At 39.0% G+C, this 20,738-nt stretch overlaps 1 long non-coding RNA gene across 1 annotated transcript in view; it reads left to right on the top strand.

The window, feature by feature from the left end:
* Positions 1-19,942, top strand: part of LOC309660274 — a 49,459-nt gene extending 29,517 nt beyond the window's left edge. Inside the window, exon 2 of the long non-coding RNA XR_014263315.1 lies at positions 81-19,942. This is a non-coding gene — a long non-coding RNA (uncharacterized lncRNA). The remainder of the gene's footprint in view (positions 1-80) is intronic.
* The last annotated feature ends 796 nt before the right edge of the window (positions 19,943-20,738 follow it).

Raw genomic sequence — 20,738 nt, 5'->3', positions numbered from 1 at the left:
AGGATCTTCCCAGACCAGGGCTCGAACCCGTGTCCCCTGCATTGACAGGCAGATTCTCAACCACTGCGCCACCAGGGAAGCCCAATAATGATGTTTTAATGTTGGTTCATCAACTATAACAAACGTGTGCCACTCTGGTAGGAGGGTGGCTGTTGACAATGGGGGAGGCTATACATGTGTGGGGGTAGGGGGCATGTGGGAGATCTCTCTACCATCTGCTCAATACTGTTGTGAACCTAAAACTGCTATAAAAAATAAAGTCTATTAAAAAAATATGGAAACCTTCCTAATTCTTGAAAAGCCTGAACAGAAGACCACAAAATGCCTAGAGACATGCTCCCTAAGTCAGAGAGTGGCTTTTGCCAACAAGGCAGGAGTCCCCTGATCTGTCATAACGGAACTGGTCAGTACTGCATCCTCTAGGGAGTACTACAGAATGTAGATCACCGGACAGATAAGCATAGTTCAACACAGAGAACTCCTCAGTTGGTTGGAGTAAATGAATTGAGCTACCACTGTTCTAACGAAACAGATCAGGCTCTACCTCAAAGCTGCAGAAACAGCCAGGTGTCTAGGCTGAAGGGTGCTGAGTGAATCAGTTGGATTTCATTTCCCCTTTGATTCCAAGCACAGGAAAGGTCTGTCACTGCTGGTCACCGTTTGTGGAAAAGAAAGAGAGGGTGGGGGTTGAAGAAGGAAAAAGGAGGCAATGCAGCACAAAGCCCATCCTTAAATTCCTCTGAAAGGAGGGTGGCGAATGAAGAGATGAGGAGGAGGGGAAAAATTATAAAAACAAATGTGTGCCCAAGATCCATCTGGAAGCCAGATACTCAGTGTGTGGGCAAAAACTCTCTTCTGTTCCAGGTGCTGTCTCTGGTGGCTGTGTGGCTCAGTCTGCCCCTCCCTTTCCCCAAACCACAAGCCATTCCCACTCCTCTGCAACTCCTCCAAGACACATAGCTTAATGTCTGAAAAAAATGTTCTATGAAAACCAGCTAATATCATTATTTTCCCTACCTATTGTCTCATGAAGAGGATTATAGATAATATAATCATGAGCTGTTGGAATGTGAAGGGACTTTAGAGAGTAGCAGTCATAGAAAAAAAAGGGATAATGACAGATGTGAATTTCAATTCTGACTCCCATTCATGAGCTAAGTAAACAAGTTACTTAAATTCTCCAAAATTCAGTTTTCCTAATTTGTAAAATGGTGATGAAAACAATATCACCCTTATTCTTTATGCATTCATTCATCTATCTGTTCATTTAACATATATCTATATAGTGTTTACTACATACCAGATACCATGCTATGAGGTAGGCATATGGTAGAGAACCAAGCTATGGTTCTTGGCTTCACATAGCTCTTGGCTTCATGAAGTGTACAGTGTCTCTGCTGGGGAGGATAAACATCAACAATCACATAAATAAATAAATATATGTGACATGAAGTCAAAAGGATCTCTGGGGTAGTAGCATTTGGGCTGAGAATATGAAGGATTAGTAGCAATTAATGGAGTGAAGTAGAGTAGGAATATGGCAATGTGATATTTTTGGCAGAGGGAACAATCTGTTTGATGGTGCTGAGGAACGACTGAGCTTCCATAAACAAACAACAAAAAAACAGTATGAAGAACATGAACAAAATGAAAATAGCACAGCCAGGTAGAGCTAAAAGGAAGAAAGGATGGGTAGCCCTGTGGACCATTTAATGGATTCTGAGCATTATCTGAAGTGAATAGGGAAGCCAGAAAAGGGTTTTAAGCAGAGGAATGATTACTAAATTATGTGTGTAAAACATCACTTTAACAGGTATTTCATAAAATTTTTTTATGAAAAAGCACACAGAAAGTGTGCTTCTGAAAAAAACACACAAATAGTCTCATTTCTTCATTTTTAAGATGAGGAGTCATAAAACCTATCACATGATTTCAGAATGGCCGAAGAGAATAAGAGTATGATCATGCTGAGTCCTGAAATAAACTGTTTACTTGGATTGATTTTAAACAAGAAATCTACTGGGGTTGAAATAATTGATGGTGTTTAAGAAAAGATTATCTAGTTGACTTTGAATCCAGGAATATTCTCTTGGAATGGCCCAGGGGTGATGGCATTAAATCCATGGAGAAAATATAATCCTTACACAGGGCATTACCTTGTAGGCAGTTTACCAAAAAAACCACAAGATACCCAGCTAAATTTGAATTTCAGATAAACAACACTCTTTTAGTATAAGTATGTCCCAAATATTGCATGGAACATACTTACACTCAAAAAAAAATTGTTGTTTATCTGAAATTCGAATTGGGCATCCTGTAATTTTATTTGCTGAACCTGGCAACCCTAGAGTCTATAGGGAGCATCAGTCACATCACTCATAATAACATTACTTGTTGGTTTTCAACTTTTAGAATTGCTCTATGGATGAAATACCAAATACTTAATATTCACAGATCAGAATGTAAATTTTAACAACTTTTCATTGTAAAAGAAAAGGCATATGGAGTGGAGGGTGAGTGAAATGGATGAAGGGATTTTTTTTTTAAATAAAGAAAGGCATACAAGACAGAAGATGGGGGATAGAGGAGAGTGAAGAAAGGTAGAGGAGCGGTAAGGGCATTGGTGTCTTTATCTTAAGTAGAGTGCAGTTGAGATATTGGTAAAAGTTGATGTGTATTGCATGATCCATCTATTTCAGTATTCTTTGTGCCAGAAAAAGTTGTGAGATTTTATTTATCATATTTAACTTAAAGCATAGATACCTTATTGCTTCTGAGTGGCCTTTTATTTCATGTACTTTCAAAGTCTGGTTTGTACCACCTTAAGAAAGGAGAAGTACCCCCAACTTTATTAACTGCTATATAAAATAGTTCACTAAAAGTCATCTTTATCCAGTGCAGTTGGGACCAGTAGTTAATGTGTTGGTCAAAAAAGCCAGTTAAAGTGAGAAAACATAAAAAATGATATACACATACCTTATGCATTTTGTTATAATTTAAAACATGTGAATGACTATTTATGTGTCAATCTTTTGATGCAGGGCCAAGACCTTTTCTTTGAGTATGAATCCCTGAGTATGAGTTCTGTGTCACCAAAAAGCAACATCTCTCATTTCCATTTATAGTTTCTATAAAATGTAATGAGAATTTAAGTACACTTTTAAAGCAATCTGAGTGCAGAAACCTTCTGTGTTTCTACAAAAATTTCCCCCATCTTCCACAGTGCTGTCTTGCCTACAGCAATTTTTTAAATGATTTTACTGAATCTTTCCAAAGCATTTAATGCAATTTCTTGTAGAAAAAAAAAAACCCAAAAAACCAAACAACCTTCTTTTTGCATTCATGTTCCACTGATTTTAATACTCTTTCATCACATTATAGAATTATATAACCAATAAGATAGGGATATATTGGGCCAACTTTTATAGTAGCATAGAAAAATCTACTACTACTTCTTTTTCTTTCTTTCTTTCTTTTTTTTTTTTTTTTTTGAACTGAGGTGAAACTCACATTTTGCCTCCAAGGCAGTGGAAATAAAATAGTCAAACTATTTCAGCAATTAAGTCTTCTTAGAGGCCATACTACTGGGAGGTAAGAAAAGGGATTAAACAATTCTGAAGGCCAATTTCACTCAAAGTTTGCACCATGATATGTGTACTGATGTCATTATTCAGTTTCTCAAAATGTGACTTTTTTTTTAATACAGCTGGTTCTCATTAGTTACCCATTTCATACACATCAGTGTATACATGTCAATCCCAAACTCCCAATTCATCACACCCCCCACCCCCACCAGCCACTTTTCCTCCTTGGTGTCCATACGTTTGTTCTTTACATCTGTGTCTCAATTTCTGCCCTGAAAACCGGTTCATCCGTACCATTTTTCTAGGTTCCACATATATGTGTTAATATACGATATTTGTTTTTCTCTTTCTGACTTACTTCACTCTGTATGACAGTCTCTAGATCCATCCACATCTCTACAAATGACCCAATTTCATTCCTTTTTATGGCTGAGTAATATTCCGTTGTATATATATACCACATCTTCTTCATCTATTTGTCTGTCGATGGGCATTTAGGTTGCTTCCATGTCCTGGCTATTGTAAATAGTGTTGCAATGAACATTGGGGTGCATGTGCCTTTTTGAATTATGGTTTTCTCTGGGTATATGCCCAGTAGTGGGATTGCTGGGTCATATGGTAATTCTATTTTTAGTTTTTTAAGGAACCTCCATACTGTTCTCCATAGTGGCTGTATCAATTTACATTCCCACCAACAGTGCAAGAGGGTTCCCTTTTCTCCACACCCTCTCCAGCATTTGTTGTTTGTAGATTTTCTGATGATGCCCATTCTAACTGGGGTGAGGTGATACCTCATTGTAGTTTTGATTTGCATTTCTCTAATAATTAGTGATGTTGAGCAGCTTTTCATGGGCTTCTTGGTCATCTGTTTGTCTTCTTTGGAGAAATGTCCGTTTAGGTCTTCTGCCCATTTTTGGATTGGGTTGTTTGTTTCTTTAATATTGAGCTGCATGAGCTGTTTATATATTTTGGAGATTAATCCTTTGTCCGTTGATTCATTTGCAAATATATTCTCCCATTCTGAGGGTTGTCTTTTCATCTTGTTTGTAGTTTCCTTTGCTGTGCAAAATCTTTTAAGTTTCATTAGGTCCCATTTGTTTATTTTTGTTTTTATTTCTGTTTTTTATTTTCCTAAAATTGTGGTGTGTCCATGGAAAAATTTTATATTTCTCTTGTAGCTTGATTATTTCTTCTTTTCTTTACCTCCTTAAGGGTGGCATATGGGAAAGAGGAATAACCAATTTTTCCAGAGCCTAAGAAAGTTCCTAGGAAGGTAAGTGGCAGGTTATACTGGGGCTAAATTTTCAGAAAACTTACTGTATTCTCAATTCCTTCAAGAAATCTATTTTCATGAATGTGTAATCTTACTTTCCAGGCTATATCCAGCCAGAATGCTACAACAGAGACATAGTCACATTAATGAAAAAATGCTTCTATTCAGTTTTCTTCACAGAACTGTAGCAATCCTTGCCTTATCCCTTCTAAATCAAGAGGGTCCATGTCTCAAGCATAAAACTTCTTTTTGCGTCTAGAATTAAATTCAGTTTCAAAGACCAGCTTATAGTCCCAATTTTTCCTATCCACAAATATAATGTTTTCCATTAATTTCTAGAACTGAAGGTTAAATTGTAAATTGGGCTGTTTTCCTTATGAATAATTTTCAATAAAGCCAAATTTTTGCAAGTAACTGGTTTTTTTTAAGCTTCTTATATGGATTTTCTGTTTTCAAATGTTCCTTTAAACTGAGAAAAGAGATCCATTGTTGGAATGATGGATTTTGCTTTTTGTTAAAAAAGACAGAGCGCTCAGGGTGGGGTCTGGTCATTTCCTGCCCCAGAACACAACTGTAAAGATCAGTCACGTTAAAGGCCTAAACAACCTGACAAGATCCCTTTAAAGGCAATAGCAAATAAAGGTGATTCCCAACAGGGAGCTTAGGGAGAGGTAGCTGGGTTTAATTCTCCCTTAATGAACAGGCAGTTTCTCCTACTGGTAACACTGCCTCAATACAGGAGCCATCAGAGCAGGCCAGGACACTCCTCAGGAGAGCATGTTTCCTTGGCTAAAATGAATGGACCTTGGTACAGACTTAAAGGGCTCCAAGTCTGTTGAAATCCTACCCTTCCTTACAAACCCAGATTAAAGGCTACCTCTTTCCTTGATTGAACAAGTCTGAATTGACTTTCCTTTTCTGAAATCCCACTGTATTTGCTTCTATTTATTTTAATTCAATTAGATTGTACTTCAATTTTATTTTTAACCAATCTGACCTCCCACTAGATTATAAGCAATTTGAGGAAAGGATCCTGTCTCATTTGTTATTGTATCTCCAAGGCATTATGCTAGGAACAAAGGATATAGGATAAGACCAAGATGCATTAATTCTTGAGATCATAGTCTAATGGAGAAGAGTAAAATCTCTAAATAAATGTTTGAAATGCAATTTGCTAATGGTTATGTTACAAGGCAATATGGAAACAAAGAGGAGGGAAAACACTGATTTTGTTTTGAGACTTAGTATTCAAAAAACAGTATTACACACATGAGTGCGTGTGCACACACTACCTCAGCTAAACTAACTGCATGAACTTCCAATCCTGAGATGCACCTATATATACATAGAAGCTTGGGGTCTGCAGTTGACACATTTTTGAGTTGTCTGAACAGCCCTCTACTATCCTTCCCTGGAAAGTAACACTTAACTCCCACTTCAGGCCATATTTGTAACTCTCTGACCCCATCCCTTAGCCACAGGCAATTGGCTGAGGGGAAGGATCTACCTCAAGGTGGACAAATCCAACATGGAGTACTGAATGTTGTGGTGCACTGTATCCATCATACCTACCAACACTTCTCATCTTACGCTACTCTGGGTACACCCATAGCATGCATAGGTCTTTAAACCTGTGCTGAGTGAAAAATTACATCCTGGCAATGAACTTTGTTAAATAAATCAATGGGATCAATATCAAAAATTTACTGGACCCACATACTTACGGTCAATCAATCTATGACAAAGGAAGCAAGAATATACAATGGAAAAAAGATGGTCTCTTCAACAAGTGCTGCTGGGAAAACTGGACAGCTACATGTAAAAGAATGAAATTAGAACATTCTCTAACACATTTTATTTACAAAAATAAACTAAAGATGGATTAAAGACCTAAATGTAAGACCAGAAACCATAAAACTCTTAAAGGAAAACATAGGCAGAACATTCTATGACATAAATCACAGCAAGATCCTTTTTGACCCACCTCCTAGAGAAATGGAAATAAAAGCAAAAATAAACAAATGGGACCTAATTAAACTTAAAAGCTTTTGCATAGCAAAGGAAACCATTGACAAAACGACAAGACAACCTGCTGAATGGGAAAAAATACTTGCAAATAATATGACAAGGGTATAATATCCAAAATATATACACAGTTCATACAGCTCAACATCAAAAAAACACAAACAACCCGATTAAAAAATGGGCAGAAGACCAGAATAGACATTTTTTCAAAGAGGATATGCAGATGGCCAACAGGCACATGAAAAGATGCTCAACATTGCTAATCATCAGGGAAATATAAATTAAAACCACAATGAGGTATCACCGCACACCTGTCAGAACGGCTATCATCAAAAAGAACACAAATAACAAATATTGGTGAGGATGTGGAGAAAATGGGTTGGTGCAGCCACTGTAGAAAATAGTATGGAGGTTTCTCAAAAAACTAAAAATAGAACTACCATATGACCCAGCAATTCCACTCCTGGGTATATATCCAAAAAAACCAAAAACACTAATTTGAAAAGATACATGTACCCCCATGTTCATAGCAGCATTCTTTACAATTGACAAGATATGGAAGCAACCTAAGTGTCCATTCACAGATGAATGGATAAATAAAATGTGGTGTATACATATATATATATATATATATAAATAAATATAATATATATATTATTTATAAATAAATACACACACATATACATACAATGGAATACTACTGAGTCATAAAAAAGAATGAAATTTTGCCATTTGCAGCAACATGTATGGACTGGGAGGGTATTATGGTAAGTGAAATAAGTCAGACAGAGAAAGACAAATACTGTATGATATCACTTATATGTGGAATATAAAAATTAAAACAAATGAATTTAACAAAACAGAAACAGACTCACAGATACAGAGAACAAACTAGTAGTTAGCAGTGGGGAGAGGGAAGGGGGAGGGGCAATGGAGGGGTAGGGGGTTAAGAGGTACAAACTATTATGTATAAAATAAGCTACAAGAGTATATTGTACTGCACAGGGAATATAACCAATATTTTATTATTACTATAATATACAGCCAATATTTTATTTTATAACTATAAGAGGAGTATAACCTTTAGAAAGTGAATCACTATATTGTACACCTGTAATAACTTATACAATACAGTACATCAACTATACTTCAATTAAAAAAAGTGAAAAAAACAAAAAAAACACAAAACTTTACTGGGAAAAGTCCTTATTGAATACTTATTTATCAGTAGCTGTCAATCAGTCAATAAAGGATAAGTGAGATATAGTCCCTTCCAGCCTGGACAGTCACGTAGAGATATAATTACAATACATGGAAAGCTAGCAGGCAATAGCAGCAGAGAGAAGGTCTAGCTCTGTTTAGGTTCTGATCCTCTGGCTTTATGCTGCTCTGAGTTTTGTTGATCTCCTAGGCACAATCACAAACCAGGAAAACGTTTTAAACAAGATTTTGGTGTTTTCCCCCCTCATCAAAATGTAGTAAAAGAAATCTGGTTAATGTGAGTTCAGGTTAGATTCCACAGTCAAATATGTTGTAACCTTTCTCTGTGGGTTTTTTTCTCTTCTTCGTTTTGGGTTACTGAGCATAAGCTGAATGACTCCAGTCTGTTCTTTCAGTCTGGAAACCAAGTCCTGTGGGTTGCCAGTCCTAAGGGACAGATCTCCAACATGGAAACTCTTGAAGGGGGTGGTATCACTCACTAAGGGGTCCCCAGTTTGGGAAACTCAGGGATGACAGAATCTTTTTCTGGTTTTTATTCCTCCATTTGCCCTGTTTTATTGGAATAGGAGCCTCACTGAGGCAGCTGGGGTATGTGTGTAAGCAGCTAACAGGGGCAAAAGCTGGCACTGAAAGGAACTACTTCCAGGGAGGAGATCCTGTTTCCACCATTACCACTTTCCTAGGACTTATTCAGCACCCAGGCTCCAGAAAGATTTATGAGCTGCTTAAGACATTTATGTTTGCTTACTGCTGATCATTAGAAATTCAAGGATGAGAACTAGATTGTTAGCAGTCAGGGAGCCCTCTGTTCCAGGCCCGTGGGCTCTGTACACCCCCCTTAGGTTTATCTCTCTATGCCTGCCTTCACAGCTTCCCCGAGGCACATGCCACAGATTTCCTCCTGGGCTTTACTGTAGTTGAATTGGCCAAAATTTAGTAAATGTGCAACAGATTGGAAGAGCTAGAAAATAACCACATAACCTGTGTAAGAACTCATATTTGTGAAGTAGTTTATGGTTGACGAGGTACATTCACATACATTATCACCTAGTTCATTAGTTCATTCAACCACTCATGCATTCCTATATCATATATTTACCAGACACCAAATGTGTGCCAAGAATTGAGTCTTGCCCTTATATTTTACCGAATAGAGAATACTGCTTAATTTCTGTGGACCAGTGTTCAATTCTGTGAAATCTATTTATTTAACGTTTTTGAAACACCTAGGCTGTGCAAAGCATTATGTCTGGTATTACGAGTAGTATGTGTAGAAAATATCAAAATCAATAAATTGGGATAAAGATAATAAAGATATGATTTAGTGAAGGAAACAGATGTTACACAAACAAAACGAAGATATGCAATGGGGTCAGGAGAAAGAATGGGATTAAATAAGGAATCCCAGCTCGTAGGTTTCAAACTGGAACAAAGCCTGATGTTGAGGCGTGGCGGGACTCTTTCCAATTCTGACTAGGAAGCACAATCAGCATTAATCCCACCCAAGTCTAGTGGAAATGGGGTTATGCAAAAGAGCTTCTTTTAATATGAAGTGTTGGAGTAGAATAATGGTTTTAAAAACTGTACTCCATGGAACGCATAGGTACTTTGCTTTGCTGCTACTACATACTAGAGCAGCTTTGCTTTTTTCCTTTATTCACTTTGAACGTCAGCAGAAAGCTTTAATTTGAATAAAGGGTTCTAAAGTTAAAAAAGAAAGAAAATAAGGAAAAGAAAACTGTTGGAAAAGCGAGCCTCTAACATCCTGTGATTCTGTTTGTTACTAGTACATTAGCACATCCTTGTAATATTTAAATTTTATTAAGAAAAAAATGATTTCAGACATGCTAGAGAAGATATGGGGTGGGGGAAGGGGGTTGCCGAAAACTTCAAATCCCTTCCTCTGAACAACCAGCCTTGCGGCCCACGTTTATTCAATCCTGACTCAAGTTTTACACACTTAACAATTTTTAATGGTATCAAGATATATTAAGATATACCTTACCTTAGGTCAGGATAGAACTTTAACTTCTCTTAATTTTCGAAGCTCCTTACATCCCCTACTCTACTCAAGGCACTGAGAAATTTTGGGAAGCACAAACTCCTGCCCCGAGTCATTTAGGAACGCCCAGTTTCAGCATTTCTGCATCCGGGAACCCAGAAACCTAAGACTCATGGGAGGGCGGGGCGTTCCCAAGATGGCAGCCCGCGGGCCGGGGGCCTTTAAGAGCGCGGGCCCCAGCTGTCCTCCAAGCGAGGTGCCCGCAAGAAGCCTGCCGTTAGAAGCCGTGTCTGGGACATCCCCCATGTATGCACTCACGGCTTTTAAAGACATTGGGAGATGTGAATGGGAGCTTTCTCAGATAGTATATGAATAATTCACTTAAGGGGCCATCAGGACCTCATGGAGTTTGAGCGTGGACCGTTACCTGGCAGAGCAGGGAGCCTCCCAAACAGCAACTGCAGACTGCATGCTGAGTACCAGCGGGTAAGTTTGTTACCGAATTAGACGCTAGACACGCGAGATCCTCCTCTTGGGAGCTCTTGCAGAATCGAAGTCGCCCTGGAGGGGTTCTTGAGGGGTGTATGGCTCAGGTTTGCGCTGCCAATAACAAAACTGAGTTCGGTGCAAGTGAGATGGGCTTTTATTCAGTGGCTGGAGAAGGGGAGCTCATGCTCTAAAGGCACCGTATCTTGGAAGGGAGGAAACCCGGGTACTTTTAAGGGGTAAGAGGTAGGTGTATTTCCAGAAAGTGGAGAAGGGGGCAGAGAGTTCCAGGGCAGCCAGCGCATGCGCAGTGCCTCAGGCGCCCTTGCCCACGGCACAAATTGTGCCTAGCAGTGTGCAAATCTTCGGGTGGAGAGCTTAGCATGGTGGGAAGCAGAGGTACCTTTTGCTGCCTCCAGGTTTCATCTGTGGTTCCTGTGGTCAAGTCAGAGCAGGTTCAGTTTGGTTTTGTTGCTGGCTTTTGTGGTAACCTGTTAATAGGACACAACTAGCTTGCATGGTTAAAAAGTTTATGCACCTGGGGCCTGGGCTGCATAGCAAGGGTAACAAGTTCAGTCCTGAACCTTCTAGAATGAGGGAAACGTTTATTCTCTGGATCCAAGTTTAGCCTCATTTTCTTGTTGTTCTACATAGTTTTTCTGGGAAAACAGTATACTTTTTGGCTTACACTACGTTCTGAACCTTTGACAACCAATAGAAATTTTCATCTGGATGCCCCACAAATATGCAAATACAAATGTACAAAAATTTAATATCTGCTTTTTTTCAACGCAAACTGCTTCTCACTCTCCTTTAGAGACCAAACGTTAGTCTTTAGAGGTAAAAATTTCTTCCTTCTTCCCCTCACCCCAGCCCATCTATTTAGGCACTAAAACCTGGGCATTCTACCTCAGACATGTCTCTGAAATCTTCCTCTTTTACTTTACTCATTACTTAAATTTGTATTGAGCACCAAAGGGCTTGAATAAGACTCAGCCCTTTTTACTGATGATTATGTGAGTCCTGGGATATGCACTGAAAATTAGCAGTTGAAGTCCAGTGTGAGAGATGGTGCAGTATCACGGGGTGCTCTGGGAGGGCAGAAGAGAAGGTATCTCTCTTTTTTTTTTTTTCTGGTAGCAATCCCAGATTATGTGGATGTTCAAATCTTTGTGAAATAAAACTAAACTCAAGTGGTGATACGTGTTTTCAGTCTTGAAGGATGAATTTGTCAGACAACTGAAGGGATGCCATTCTAGGCCAAAGAAATGGCACATTTAATATAAAGAAGCATTAGCGAGAAAGAGCAAGATCATTGATATAGTTGGAGGGGAAGTAGTTGGAAACGGGGCTGGAGAAGTAGGCAGGGTCTTGTGTTTCTTGTTAATGGGTTTGGACTTTAAAGCAAGGGGACACCATACAATAATTTTAAGCATGGAACAGAATTGACCAAATTCATCTAAAATGGTATGTGTGTCAGTGGGGGGTGGGGTGCAGGGGGGAATGTTAAAATAGTCTAGGATGTCAAAGAGGCAATGTGTTTCAGGAGAATTTTTCAGTCAGGCTCCTTAAGACACTGGTAATAAATAGGATGGGAGTCGTGTCAGAAGGAGGGGTGAAAAGTTTGGAGGAGGCGCTGGAGTTTCTAACTTGGTCATACCAGTAAGTGGACCACTGCCTTAGTAATGCCTGCCTCTCTTTCTGATGTCATGGCAATAACCTTCTAACTGATCTCCTTGCCTTTGATCTTTCCATCTTCCTCACTGAAGAAAGAGGTAATTTTCCTAAACTGACCAGACGACCATCCTACATAGGGCCCTGGATTGATGCTCATTGCGTACAGCACTAAGAAGTCTAAACTCCTTAGCTGTTGTCTTCGACCCACCATTCCACTTTCACTCCTTGACACACCCTCTGAAATCCTCACCATATAACCCCAGCCACACTAAGCTGCTAAATGTGTCCCACGCATGGTCTGCGTTCCCCTCCTCTGTGCCTGTACACATGTTGTTTACTAAGGAAGTTCTGATTCCTGTCTCCTGGTAATGCCACCTATCCTGTAAAGATCTTTCTTCCTCTCCCAGGCATAATAGGTCACACGTTCTCTTTGTTCTCCATTCTCTCTCTTTCTCGCTCTTTTTCTTTTCTTTTTTTTTTGCAACTCTTTTAAAGTGAACTTCACATAATACTGAATTATTATATCTGGATCGCTATATATTTATTATATTATTATCTATATATATTTCTCCCACTGTCTTCTGCAGTTTGAAACTATTATTCAGTTATATATCCTGTTCTTATCATGGTTTATAGAAGGTGCTTCATAAAGTTTTTTGAGTGAGTTTAAGAGCTCTCCCCTTAGAACTTTCTTTTCTGTGATTGCCCACTATCACCACTAAAAAAGAGGGAGGCGGGAGAAGAGAAGCAGCAGCGAAGAAAGAAAAAAGCAGGATTTTCCCTTGGATAAACATCACATTGGAGAACAGGTAGCAGGCTCGAGAGCTGAGGAAAGATTCTTTTAAAGTCTAGACTGAACAGCGTTTCCTTATGAAAGCCCGAATATTACAAATGGGGACTGCTATAGCATGTCTGGAGTGATCAGAGAGTTGGCTTGTACAGAGGCTTCCTATTCCTCAGGACTGTGAGAGGATGTATTTTCAGGCAAAAGAGTTTCCCCTGCTCAGTATTTCAATTTGGAAAAGTTATTTGTTTAAAGACTTTGATATGTGTGTGCGTGTGTGTGTGTGTGTGTGTGTGTGTGTGTGTGTATCAGAGAGAGAGAGAGAGGGGAGGGAAAGAGACGGGGAAAGTGAAGTGTGAATGAGCATGTGATTTTTCCATTTTTTACAGATTTATTTGTGAGTACATTTGCATATCTCTTTTGTATGCGTTTGCGTATTGTTTCCATGTGTTTATGTGGGCGTGTTTGTTTATGTGGGAGTGAACTATATAAAAATATGTGGTTTTCCTTTGTGAAGTAGTTCAGTAGAGTAATGTGTATATGTGCATGTAGGTAGCAGACCAGTGTACTAGGTTTCTCTGTGGGATATTGTGAATTTTGAAGGCATGCTTATAAATATATATCAGATTCTATCATTATATTAAATTTCAACATGTAGTAATTCTCTCAGTAAGGATTTACAAATGAGCAACTTTCGGAAGTAATAGATATTAAACCCATACAATAATGCATGCATAAATCTTTGGGTTTTTTTCAAATCTGTTAATTTTGCAGAAAAGTATCATACACAGAAATTGTAGAAGCTGGAGAAGGTGCCAAAAGAAGATGGTTTCCATAGCTTCTTGATTCTTTGGGTGGGATTTGGGTAGGGTGTTCTATAACAATTAATGACTGTTGTCCTGCACATGCAGTGGTGACTCCAGCCCATCTCTTTGCTCCCTGTGTACTTCTAAAATGAACCAGTGACAGTGAGGAAGAGCTTGAACTAGTGGCCATTTAGGACAGGAGGCTGATGTGAGTCTGTAACAATGCCTAAAAGAAAGAGGGCAGCAGGCTTTGGAGTCTTTTGGAACTGGGTCTAAATCACAGCTTTGCCACTTCCCGGCTGTGTGGCTTTGAGCACCTGACTCCACTTCTTCAAATCTTAGTTTCCTCACCTATTCAGTGAGGTTAATAACACCTACCTCACCTTTAAGGGTGGTTGTGAGTAAAATGCTTTATGTGGAGTCTGGAAAAGAGGTCAGAGTTCAGCAAATATTAATGCCCTTATCAAAAGGAGTGATCAAAATGTAAAATAATACACTGAAAAAGAAGTGCTCTCTTTTCATTTCTCTGAGATCAGTTAGGTATGAAGCCAGGTGTGAAGATTCTGAGCTGGATTAGCTGGGAGGTGATTGAGAAATACATTAAGCCAGGTTGGCTGAGAATAATACTTTACAGGGACTATAGCCCTGAGAATGATGAAGGGTGGAGAGGTACCTAAAGGAAAAGGGATTTGAGCAGAAGCATTGCATTGTGAATAAACTGCCTAGGGGAAACAAAAGAAAACTTGCCTAAGACATGAACAGGAATGTGTTTGAGCTGTCTGAGTCTGGGATTCAGCAAGTATCTTGATTCCTGCAAAATGGAGCCAATGTGAGCTCAGCATGGTACTTAAGGCCAGTATCATATTTAATCAATTGAATCATTAATTACTTTGAGGAGAATGAACACTTAATTTCTAATTCATGTGTAGTTTAAAAGGAGAATGCAATCCATATGGTTCTGATTCAATTACATTTATATCATCAAAATACTGTCTTTTTTTTTTCAAGTGATATCGTGGCCAAGAAATTCAATGAGCCTTTTTAACAAGCAGTTTAAGCCTTATTTCTTAAAAACAGGAAGTCATGTTTGACTTTGGGTAAGCCAGTTCCCTCTGGACAAATTTCAGGAATGGCTAAGTTTTGGACACCTGCAAATTCTAAGTTGGTTTCGATCATATGGAAACCAGTTTTTTGAACTTCTGAGCAAACTATCTCAGATCAGGGGAGTGGTGAACATATCGCTACACAATTAAGCTCTTTGCAAAATACCCTCCTGCTGTGTATAGTGATATGTTCTAGAAAAGCTTTGATTCTTTCTTGCTGCTGCCTACCGACTGTGCAGTCTCAGGCAAATCCCTACCAGCTGGTCATTTTAATTCCACCAGTTCCTTGAATTCTAGGAGTCTCATATGTTTAATGCTCTGCTAAGGTTCTTTTCTGTTTGAAAATGCAGTGTTTCTGTAATTCTATAATCAGCACACATTTAGAATCACTGCATCAAGGTGCAGTTGCAAATCTAGGTTAAAATACTATACTAGAACTTAGTAGCTATTCTGTGCTGGGACTTATTCGATATTTGACCTTGGGAAAATGATTAAAACTCTAGGCCTCAATTTTATCATCTGTAGGTGTTTGAGATAATATGTATTAAAGGGCCCACCACAGTACCTAGTTCAAAGTAATCACATGTATCTTTATTCCTTTGTTTTCCCCTCCCTCCTTCCTTTCTCTTCCTTTCCCTCCTTTTCTCCTCTTCACTTCTCTCCCTTTTTTCCTACCTCTGGTCTTTCCATCATATTTTTATCTTTTTATAATATGGTGAAGATTTTTACTGTCTTATACAATTTCTTCTCAAAAGATTCATCTGTGTGGTTTCATCTCCTGTAGTTGGTGAGCTGTTAGAGGATTGAACAATTACTTCTGTTTGATCATCTCCACATTGCCTCACCAAGGGTCCCCAAGATGGTCATTCCTAGGTTAGTGCTATGGCTGGACTGGCCTTAATGTTTTGACAGGTATTTATACATACAAACAGGTAGATTCTGTGAAAGAACTCACCTCTTTACTGCCTTGAGGTTCACCTTATAGCTTTGAAGTTATCACATCACTTTACTTAATCCATAAAACATGGATTCTTGGTTCTGGTTAGATTCTGTACTTTAGGGTAAATTTATATTCCTTGAGAAAAGGTCATGCAAAAACCCGTGTATATTTCTAACTATAACACTGCTAATGAAATTTAAATCCTAAGAAAATCAGGAAATTAAGGGTCAGACATGAGACCAAGGAAGCAAGACTTACTGCCCTTCAATGAATACTCTACAAATCATTTTGAAACTATATCTAGGCTGTAAAATTTAGACCTTCTGATGCCTGAATTATTTAAAGATGTGTTGATCCTTACAAAATGTGAATCAGGACACTTTTCAGGGGTTAAATTTAGTAAAAATGCTTTTTTTCCCTTTTAGCAGTTCCTATACCTATATGATAATAACCATTTCAACTGCACTTTGCTGCCTGATAACCTGTCTAGTTCAGAATTCAGCATTTCAGACTCTTCATGTAGGACTGCCCCTTAGAGTAATGCTTCTCAAACTTTAATGTACCTGTAAATAAACTGAGGATCTTGTTAAAATATAGATTCTGATTCAGTGGGTCTGGAATAGGACCTAAGATTCTGCATTTCTAGTAAGTTCCTAGGTGAGGCTGAGGCCTCTGGTCTACAGACCATACTTTAAGTAACTAAGTCTTAGATAACTAAGCATTTGGATCAACTTGAATCTCAAATCACATACTACATGATAGGTGTGCCTGTGATCTTTCACGACAATACGGACCGTAGTATCTCTCTGTAGATTGGAGAGGTGGTAGCCTGTGGTCTTTCTTGCTTCAGGAGAATTTGTTAAGAACTTATAAGATCATCAGTAGCCCACGAAACCCTTCTCTTAAAACTTAAGTATGTTTCTTTCTGGACTTTGCTCATGTGAATTAAGGAGAGAGAGCACACAGCGTATTTATCAATATATATGCTTGGTGCTTTGGAAGAGGTCACAGCTGCCAAAGTGTTGCCACCTCCTTCTCTACAACGTTTCTGCTGAGCCAAAATGGTGCAGCTGAAGGATCCTCACCTTATCCAAGAGTGATGAGGGCAGAGCTTGTGCTGTATATTAGGTCACCATCTCTACCCAATGGTGCTGGTACACAAATCCTATTTAGATTATGATTTTATTCAGGAAATTTTAGTAGGGGATGATGAGAGTAATATAGAAAGAGGTTTACAAGCTATGTGACTGTCAAGGAACTTTACATCTCTATGTTTTAGTACCCTTCTCTGTAAAATAGGTAATAGAAATTTGCAGGGTTGTTATAAGAATTAGAGATAATTTTAAAGTGCCTGCTACAATGAATGGTAGATATCACTATTGGCATTAACTATACTTGTCATTAAAGCACATCTGATATAACTATTTAAGGCAACTGGGGACAATAGTTAAGCCGTTTGTTATTCAGACCTAACTCACTGTATAGATCTGGCTAGAATAAAGATAATTAGTGAATTCTGGTATTGAGACTTTTAAATAATTCATTGTGTCAGTGCTCTCATTATGACAGCATTTAAGCTCATTCAGTTTAATATATTAACCAGGGCTTTTAAAAGCCACTTTAAAGTTAAATGATAAACATTAAAAATAGTTCATATAATTATGAGTTTTGTAACTGGTGAATATGCTTCTAACACTCTTACCAGGTGAGAGTAGGTAGGGGCTATTTGATTTGCACTTCAGGACGTTCCCAAAACACATTTTAAAGTATGAAATAAGCAAAACTCTGAGGCAGCTGACATAATGCTTCCTAATAAGGTTTGGAGGCATAGCGTAGTCTGTAAGGGTGTCTGCCCCATTAACTCTGCCTTATTTAGTTTCCCCCAAAGTTTTCTGGGGTAAGAGGGACATCCTGGTGCTTTCCTTAGCTCTCCCAACAAGGTCATACTAGAAAGACTTCAGCTTTGCTCACTGTGTTATCTATTTGCTTTGCTTTCCACTTCCCCCATAACTTTCCTCTCTTTTCTTCCGCATCTGATGCAGGAGAGGAGTGAATACTCCCTCATTGATCCATGCTGGTACAAAGGCCCTGAGGTCCACTTAAAGAGATTAGGTGGCAGTAAATAAAATGAGTGGACTGGACATTAAATCACTTGGTGCCTAGCAGAAGCAGATGCACTAGAAGACTGGACTGGGGCAAGGCTTATATGCTTGTATCCATGAGGCTACTCAATACCCTTTACCCTGTGTCAAAGACAGTTGTAACTGGGGAAAGGCTTTCCTGCTCTTGGCCCGCTCCTCTTCTTTCTCCTGTGTTTTCACGAGTACAATGATGTTTCTGAGAAATAAAGCATGCTCTTCCATGCCCTGCACTTACCCAACCTTTCATAGTCTTCATCTAATTTTTGTCTCATTTTTTTCCAAGGATTGTTTTATTTGGGAGTCCCTCTTCATTTATTCAGTTCAACAAAGTAAAGAAGGAAAAGAGTTGTAAAAGTGACTTTTTATATTTTAGTTTTAGAAGCTACCAAATCACTCAAACTATCACATTAAGGCTCTCCAAGCTCTTTAGTCGTCCTAGCCTGTCTGTGTGCACACCTTTTTACACAAACAAGTTCGTTTATGCAAAAGTGAACAAATGGCTTCTGTGCTTATTTATATACTCTATTTAACTGAGGCAAGAAGACTGAGCATATGTATGGTATATACTTGTAAATGGTTTGATGTTCACATTGCAGGTAGTGTATGTCTCTGTATATCTACTTGGTATGTGCTATTGATTGGAGAATTCATAGACTATGGAATCTCAGAGTTGGAAGAGTCCTCAAAGACAGTCTTCTAAAAAATGACTCATTTGATGCTTGAACCCCCTGTATGACTTTCTTATCCTAGGGTTTACCAGCCTTGGCTTGAATACCTCAATTGTCAGGAAACTTCCTACCTCTCCAAGCTGCCTGTATCATCTTCAACTGTATTTCTTCACTTGGTCTGTGTGTTACACATGTGGATATGTTTCATAGCCACCTATACCTAAGGCAGGGGTCCTATCCGTGACATATGTAGTTGGTAGCAGGTTAGATTTCTTTCGGTGAGAATCTGGGCATCACAAGCAAATTGTACACAGAGCAGTCATCTCTCCCTAAGCAGAGAGCCCTTTTGGGGTCCATGTGCCTAGTGTGTGGATCTCTGACGCCAAAGACTGCCAGTACTTATGGGTTTCTCTCAGCTCCATGGGAGACTCTCTTAACTACATACTTGGAATAGTTCCCTGCTCACCTGCAGTACTCTGTCAGCAGGCAAGGAGAGCTTTAGGCAGAAGCACAGGAAACCAGGTTCTTCAAACCGCTCGCTGGGCCTTGGGGTGAACCCACACTCACAGTTGGGATGGCTTCCATTAACTAAAATACTCATACTTGTTTTTGACAACAGTTCTCAGGTTAAATTTCACCATTTGCTATTTTGGGTAGGGAACTATGGCAGAAGTATCTTCAGATTCCAGGTGTCTCTAATGCCTCTGTAAAGCCACCTTTCAGCATGATCCATTTGCTGTGCTTTCAAGGACTCAGCTGTGATGGCGCCTTCACAAGATTCAGCCCCAAAAGGCAAGTGGGGGTACCTGGGAAGGGCTTTTGAGGAGAGGAAGAACCTGGGACAGGCCACAATAGGAATCTCCCTGCCTGAGTTGACTCATTCTTTGATATGTTGAAGCAACAGCAAGGGGTGGCTTCCAAGTTCCTGTCTGTGATGATAAATGAGTTTGGCCCTGCAGCCTGGAGAACAGATAGCAGTCAGCAGAACATAGATGTTGCAAGGCAGCCAAATTAATCTTTAGTGGGAATGTACAAGTTGGGCACTCATTAGAATATCTAATGGCCTAACCTCATTGCAAAGTAAGAGCTAATCTTACAGAATGGACTCTGGCCTAAAACCTTCCAGGTCTTGCTAAGGTTGAGGCATCCACTGATTCATGTGTGTAAGGATTTCTTAAAAATCTTTCAACCAAGAAGATCATGGTTTGAAATGTGTACTTTCTACAGCCTTTCTAGGAGACTTGGAGCTCTGGGTAGTGGGCACTTGGGCTTTATCTAATCAGACTGAATCAGGTACATGTATGTGTAGTATAAGACAATGCAAGAATCTAATCCTGTGGGAGGCCTTGGGTGAGAAGTACCCTCTTCTGCAGAAATATTTCCAGAGAAACATGCATTTCATGTGTTAGGGAACTGAACTTATTTTCTTTTTCCATTAAGAAAGACTATATGATAACTGACCTAGATTAAAGTGGCTACTTGGCTGTGTAGAAGTGTGTGGAAAGAGTTGTTGACATCAGAGACCAAATGTATCTTGGGTAGCTTTCATTATCCTAAATTAGAGGTGGTATCTTGATCTCTGCATTTATTTCTAGAATTATGTATAAAACTTTCAGGGAGTTTTTTTTTTTTTCTGATTGTAAGGGTGCCATGTAGAAGTGGAGAGCCTTGTGAATCAAGCCCTTCTTTCAGTATAATTTCTGAATAAATAAGAAAGGGGAATTGAGGGAAGACATTATTATCATAAATGGGATCAGAAATATATATATAACAATTGAGTGGCTTACACCAGATACCTGGCAAGTCCAACAGAAATCAATGTTACACATCTGATCCAGGGAGACCCTAGCTTATAAAACGTACTGATCATGCATTACATCAGGACCATATAGTGGGTCTTCAGTGAACATTCATAGACACGCTATCCAGAGACAAGAGGCAGTGTGCCTAATGCCAAATGCATGGTATTTGAAGACAGACATGCATGTTTGGAACTTCTGTGAGCCTGAGATAGTTTTCTAAGAAATA

Source organism: Balaenoptera physalus (genome assembly GCF_965194825.1).
Source record: "Balaenoptera physalus genome assembly, chromosome: 1".
In the NCBI taxonomy this organism is placed as follows: domain Eukaryota; kingdom Metazoa; phylum Chordata; class Mammalia; order Artiodactyla; family Balaenopteridae; genus Balaenoptera; species Balaenoptera physalus.
Note: the sequence above shows the minus strand (reverse complement) of the source record. Positions and strands in the feature narration are given on the sequence as shown.